The following is a 7,767-nucleotide window of genomic DNA, read 5'->3' as shown; positions in this document are numbered from 1 at the left end:
AAGTATATTTTGCTCAGCTCTATTTTTTAAATAATAAAGTTATAAAAGATTTGTTAAAACCTCACCTTATTGTTATTAACCTCACCTTACCTTACCAACCTTAGGGCATCCATGAATATTTCAAGACATTTATTTTGCCAAATCGATTCAGCCGTTTTTGGATTTTAGCGAGACTAGCAAAATTCATTTTTTACTTATAAAGACAGAAGATAGATGTTTCAAAATAATAATATATCGCATGGTTTTTTAGGATTCCCAAGTTTCATGATAGCCCCTCTCCCCGGGAGTCTCATACAAGATGCATGTCGGCCGCGTTTGTGCGGTAATGAACATTATAACAGGTTCGACTCCCGGCAAAAACTGTTCCAATTGTCAAGTGTTAAAATCCGGACATCGTATATATGAAAGTTTAGAGGGTATTTTATTGGGGACCTGCAAGACAGGAATAGTGCAGGACCCAAAGAAAACAAACACTAGAATAATATTGTATGAGATGAGTCAAACTCTTCAAATCATTACTGCATGCCCCTGAATGCGGCTATTTATCGGAAAGTTGACTTGAATAAAATGGCGTTCCTTTAAATGTAGAGTCTTTACACTTAAACTAAGGGCCGATTTAAAATAGTTTAGCAAAGTCCTGATAGTACTTTAGTAGATAACTTGTTTTAGTACTATAAGTGCTAGTGTTCTCACTAGTGCTTTCAAGTTGTGCTAAAATACTCTCCTAAACACTAACCGCCGTACTCAGAGACATTTTTTTTTTAATGAAATAAAGGGGGCAAACGAGCAAACGGGTCACCTGATGGAAAGCAACTTCCGTCGCCCACGGACACTCGCAGCATCAGAAGTAAAGCTGCAAGTGCGTTGCCGGCCTTTTAAGAGGGAACAGGGTAATAGGGGAGGGTAAGGAAGGAAAGGGAAGGGAATAGGGGAGGGTAGAGAAGGGAAGGGAATAAGGGAGGGTAGGGAATGGAATAGGGTAGGGGATTGGGCCTCCGGTAAACTCACTCACTCGGCGAAACACAGCGCAAGCGCTGTTTCGCGCCGGTTTTCTGTGAGAACGTGGTATTTCTCCGGTCGAGCCGGCCCATTCGTGCCGAAGCATGGCTCTCCCACGTATAGATTTAAGTATACATTTAAGTAATTATGATTAACCTTCAATTTAATGAAGAGTTTCACAGATGATAATGTATGAGGCTTACGTCAAAATTTTGAATTAATTACATTTCAGTAATTAAAGTTCCGCTCATGTAAATCGGGCCTAACTAAAGATATAATATAAGCGTAGTCGAAGTAGAAAAGCAAAACAAAATGCGAAATTAATATCTTTGAGACGGTATTGAAATCGGGTAGTATTGTATTCCTGATATACCGTAATGGACATGTATATTGTTCTACCGCGTTCACATCGCTTCAATAAACAATCCGAACAATACTTGTATCATAATGCCCAAGGAATTCCAAAAGAACGTTCCTTTTTCGAATTTTTGTTTGCCTTCTCCTTCGTCTTTTTATGTGATATGGCAAACATTTTTTTAATGAGCGCGAAAATAACGGAAGATTGAAATGTTTAGAAATTGATATTCGAATTTAAACTTCGTGAATTTATTTCTAATTTTCTTATTTTCGTGTCTATTTGGTTTTAGTTTTCACGGTGTATTTTGAACTAACACGTAACACAACACAAAGTGTGAAAATAAATTAAATTGCTTCTTTTTCTGTCCTGTAAAAAATGAAAATGCTAATGGTAGGTATATGTCGGCGAACTTCAAGATTTTTTTATAATTTTTGGTTTGCTTCTTGTAACTTGTTTAATAAAATAAAACTATTAATATTATTATCTTATTAAATTTTTCTCATATATCATAAGTAAAAAATACATTGATGCATTCAAAATCGCAGCAACTTTTGGTTTAAATCTTAATTCACAATTCCAAAGAAACCGAATCGAGTAGCCGAATTCAAAAGGGCGATGTAAGAATTCCGATTGATAAATATCGATATCGAGATACCAATAAAATTCCTTATCATTGTCGGGTCCATCCCTTCACAAAAAGTCATTGTGAGGAAACGGAAAGCGCACGCGTAACGCGAGATTCCCTCGTACGCGCCGCTATGCACCGCGATTTGACTCGCTAGTGATGGGAATATTGATTTATCGATAGTCAAAACTAGCAGCTAAAGTTATTGTAACGAGCACAGGTAATTAATTGATTACTTAACTTTAATTTCATTCTAGTGGGGCTATAAGAGTAACATAAACATTTGTTTACAATGAAGCGCCAGTGTTAAAAATATATATAAAAATTGATTAAATTTTTCAAGGTAAGAAACAATTAAGTGTCAGTCAAACAGTGTTTATCATTACTTTTGGCAAGTACCTGAAAAACTGGCCAAAAAGTAATGATTAATTTATTATTATTTTTTAAAATTATCTCGTATGCTAGTTTGAAAAATAGCGTGCATGAAACACGAAAACAGTGTTTTTTTTAGAAAAAAATAGGATTTTGCATTGAACAATAATAATCTATTAAATTAACGTTTAGATCGACAAAGCACTTTTTATTTAACCTTAAGACGATATCGACAGTTTTAGTCGATAATCTTATCCCACCACTAGCGCATCTCGTTTTTTATTTGGTCGTGCGTGTGCGTTGAATACTTTTATGCGGTATAAAACAATTGAGTGTGCACGTGCCCTTACCACGGATTCCTGTGCATCACTTTGCCGGAGGTTTGAGATTCACCCTTAAAAATTAACCTCGAGCGAAAATCAACTTTCATATTATGCAATTAGGTTCATTATTGCAATAAGCTTTGGTCATGAAAAAATTGCGGTGCTCGTTAAAAGCGTGTGCAAAAATAAATCTTAACACAACGAAATATGGTGCAGTTTCAAAATAATTTAAGGATGATACTTTAATATTATGAATTATGATCAAGTGGTCAAGATTTCAATAATACCTTATTACGTGATCATTACTATTAGTTTGCGGCATTACCAATAATTGTGATCATGGGATTTCAGTTCAAGTTACCATATTAGAAATAAATATTCCATTTCATTTTATTCGCATAATAAAAGAGGGTTGTTTGAAAATTAAACTTAGACTTAGAATACTTATTAAATTTGTCTAAGAATAATTTATGGAAATATTAAGCAAAGGTTGGAGCAGAGGGCGTTACTAGCACACACAGTTAATAATCCGGCCAACATCCGATATGTTGCACATGTCACATCAGAATTTTGACAGAAACATTGTAAACGCCGAAGAAAACTTTTTGTTTTCTGTCCGTGCAGTGTGCTAGTGTGAAAACTGAAAACACTTGTGATTTCTGTCGAAAATACTATCCATATAACTACTAACTAATATTATAAATGCGAAAGTCTGTCAGTCTGTTACCTCGTCACTCCCAGACCGCCGAACCGATTTGGCTGAAATTGGGTATGATTATACTTTGGGTCCCGGGAAAGGATTTAGAATAATATCTTGGAAAAATTAACGTTCCCGCGCCGTAAACGATTTTTTTCGCAACGGAGTTGCAGGCGTCATCTAGTCTTTATTATATTTATATAAACAAGCTTTATCTTAGTGGAAACAAACCAATGAAAATCATCAAAGCACAGAGGTAACCTATCATTTATTTATCTTTATAGGCATCGAGTACATTGATAAATTGCATGAGCATCGTAATTAATTAATGATTTTTATCGTGCCGTGATTCTGTGAGACCTTGTGCAGACTTACGTACTCAGTACCTACGGTCTATCATCTATACTAATAATATAAATGCGAAAAATCTGTCCGTCAGTCTGCTAATTTTCAGAAAACCTAGTTTGTTTCCTTCTTTAAAATATTAACTACTAGATGATGCCTGCAACTCCGTTGCGTCAAAATTTGTTTATCGCGCAGGAATTTACATATTTCCGGGATAAATAGTATCCTATGTCCTTTCCCGGAGCTCGAAGTATGTCCATGCAAAATTTCAGCAAAATCGGTTCAGCGGTTTGAGCGTGAAGAGGTAACAGACAGACAGACGGACAGACAGACAGACATACTTTTGCATTTATAATATTAGTATGGAAGTATGGATTTCAAATTCCTCTGCATCATTTCTATTGTTCTTTCATTAGAATATCTACAGAGTTTTTTCTTTTTAAATTCTTTTTGTGAGATGATTAAGGCATTACGGGTTTTTGTCAGACATTCCTTTAATGAAGACTTGTGCTTAGAATTTGTTCAGTGAAGTGTGACCATCCCCAAATATTTAAGGAATTCTCTTTGAAATTTTCTAGGCGTTTTAAATTGTTTTTATAAAGTCAATTAAATGTAACTTATTCCTGCTATATGCTACAAAGAGTCCTTACTAATAATATAAATGCGAAAGTGAATCTGTCTGTCAGAGTCTCTGTTACCTCTTCACTCCCAAATCGCTAAACCGATTTTGTTGAAATTCTGTATGAAGATACTTTGAGTCCCGGGAAAGGACAAAACAAAAAATACTTTTTACCCTGGAAAAATGGTTTCCGCGCGATAAACGTGTTTGGTGCAACAAAGTTGTGATCGTCTTGTAGTAAAACTTTGAATATTTGCTGATGATGAAGGCGACAAAAGGACAAAGCGACAAAGTATTCTAAACTGTCAAGGTAGTTCATTGGTAAAAACTGGGATTCCGAAAATTCCACAATTTGGGATAATTTCTGTGCGCGTAACTAATCTGTTGGGGCCATAGATACAAGCAGATTAGATGCACCAAAAGCTTAACAATTAATATACAGTTATACAATACATTACATAATATTACGTGACTAAAATATAGTAAAACGAAACAAGTATTTTCTTTAAGAATTCAGGAAAATCACAAAGAATATTTAAAAACATGTGTAAGAAAAGTAAGTGACTATATAGTTAATTAGAGTAGGGTGTGAAGAAATCACACCACTATAATATAGTCACATACGACATAATATTATAGTCACCTAGTTTTCTTACACCTGTCTATGAGACAATATTAGAGAAAGGTGTGTTAAGTGTATGTAAAGTTTGTTGTGAAAGTGGTAGCTCTGAAAGAGATACTTTTTATTAATTATTGTTTTTGAAAATTCATGATGTTGGGGCATTTTAGAAATTTAAAGTTTCTAAGCGTCACTATTTCCACAGTAAACTTCATATAAGAGACAAATACATACTCTAAAGTATTATTATGTATCTATAGTGTTTTTTTTTCACCACACATTCCCACCACTGCAACTCCTGTGTCGCCAGGATCAACAGTGGTAACCAACCACGAAAACCCTTTGATATGATCTCAGGGATGCCCGAGGGACAAGCTAAATCTGTCTTGGGACCCGTAACGAAATTAATCAGAAGAAAGGTAGCAGGGAGTAAGGTGGAGTATATCCATACTCCTGCTTACTCCCTTTACTGTCTAGCTTAATTTTCGCTTTCTAATTGTACTTTAATATTATGATATTTTTGTTTGCTGTTTGTTTATTGTTATTTAGTTGTATACCTGTGAAAATTTGTAATTGGCCCTATCTTTCTATGTTTATCATTATGTCCATATTATCTAGCTGTAAGTTTTCCTCTTAATAAATAAAATAAAATAGTGTACCTAACTATTTTTCTAATAACGGGATAGTCCCTTCTATAACATCTCTATATCTATTCCCCCGGAATACCAGACATGCTGTCACAGGCGACCGACGGACAGAAATGTTACTTTTTACAAGCTAATTCATTTCACACTATTTTTTGATGGCATAGCTTCGAGTATAATTGAGTTTGTAATTGTTTCATTATTAGTTATTTCATTATTGGTTAATGTATTGTAAGATGAAATTAAATTTTGAAGTGTGTAAACTAAAAGTTACAACAGTTTTAAGTAAAAGAAAATGTATCTACTTACCGTTAATTGCGTGTCTTGTATTTCTTGCATTTCTATAATATTATATTCCATTTTGTAAGAAATGGTTTAAGACTTATTTAAAATAAAATTTTGTAGAAATTACCAACAGATAAGCATTTGAATGTTTTTATTATACAATAATTTCCGTACACATGAGATGAATATTAACTTAACTATAATTATTAAATAAATATTTAGACATGAGCCCCATACAGGGTCATGGGAAGTCAAACTCTCGTTAAATTGGAGTTTAATCATCATGAAATGTCTCTTAATAGGAAATGCTATTGTATTCTATTGTTGCGATCACCGGTGCTCTTACGGGGCTTGAAGTTTACGACGTGTAAACCATGCCAAATTACATCTAAATCTGCTCAGTATTTTTTGAGCGAAGAGGTCACAAACTCGTCACAACCCTACACATCTTATATATAAAATTCTCGTGTCACAATGTTTAGTTACCGTACTCTTTCAGACCCACTGAATATGCATATAAAATTACTACCGTAATTTTATATGCATATTCAGTGGGTCTGAAAATCGGCTACTGGGTACTTATTATATTGATAAGTGCATTTGTTGAATAAATAATAGTAAATTATTACAACTCGAGACTGACGGCGACCATTGTTTGTGCGACGGGATAGCGATAGACGTCGCCATGGTGACATACTTATTTAGTCACTTCAATAAAATAATACGGGCGAAATACTTCATATGGCAAAGAAACGTTTGCCGGGACAGCTCGTATTATTGTAAAACTTTATCATAGTAGTATAGTATTCTGTATTAGTGAAGTATTAGTATAAAAATATAAGCATGATTCTCCCGGCGCGGGCGTATCGTAGATAGCGTAATTTGTAGCCTCGCGAGTCTCGCACAACCCGGAACAGAACTATATAAATTAAGCCCCGCCAATATAAATCTGGACCGAGATTTACTGACTTTATCTCTAAGTGGTAAGTACGTATTTAAAATATACTTGTAGTCCATACTAATATTATGAATGCGAACGTGTGTCTGTCTGCCTGTCTGTTTGTCTGTTACATCTTCACTCCCAAATCGCTTTTTCGGTCGTACAGAAAAACAAATAATTCAATTTTGAACTTCCTTTCTTGGACATTCGATAGACCACGTATTTTAAGTTGTTTTTTTTTTTTGTTTTATCCGAGTTCTTACAGAAAAAAGAAATAAAAAAATGTGGTTCTTCTAGGATAACGCCTTAAAAATTTTGTTACAAAAATACTCTCTACCTACATCATATTTTAACTATTATCTATAGAATACAGTACTTATTTTTTTTTATTATGACATTTATTAGTTATTACGTAGATGTAGATGAAAGAAACATATAGATTCTATAATATTATGACGACATTGATACATTCTTTTAGTTTTGCTGGCCCAAAGAAATACTTAAGTTTACTCGTATCTAACATAAAATAAAAATAAATATAGTGGTCTCTATTTATAGCTCTAACAACGAGTACCGTTGGGTAAAAAAGTCAAGTAATTGCCAAAAATAAACTAAAACTGGCCAAACGCGTGCCGTTATCGATAATTTTGTTACTCATTTATATTGTACAACTTTTGATTTTTTTAATGTGTGAATATATTTTGAAAGATTTTATTTAAGTAACTTGTTTTGTACGTACTATGTAAGTATGTAAGTTCGGGTGGAATTTTAGAACTTAATTATGAATATTTTGAGAATCTTTTGGCTACCAGTTTTTGCCCGATTGGGCCAGATGAACGATAATGTTTTAATCACAACTTTATTATGAAGGTGGAAGCTGAAGAATATAAATGTAGGTATGTTTGTTAAATACATAATATGGTCCGTGCAATTTACGAAGA

Source organism: Aricia agestis, chromosome 18 (genome assembly GCF_905147365.1).
Source record: "Aricia agestis chromosome 18, ilAriAges1.1, whole genome shotgun sequence".
Classification (NCBI taxonomy): Eukaryota; Metazoa; Arthropoda; class Insecta; order Lepidoptera; family Lycaenidae; genus Aricia; species Aricia agestis.
This window is presented reverse-complemented; position numbering follows the sequence as displayed.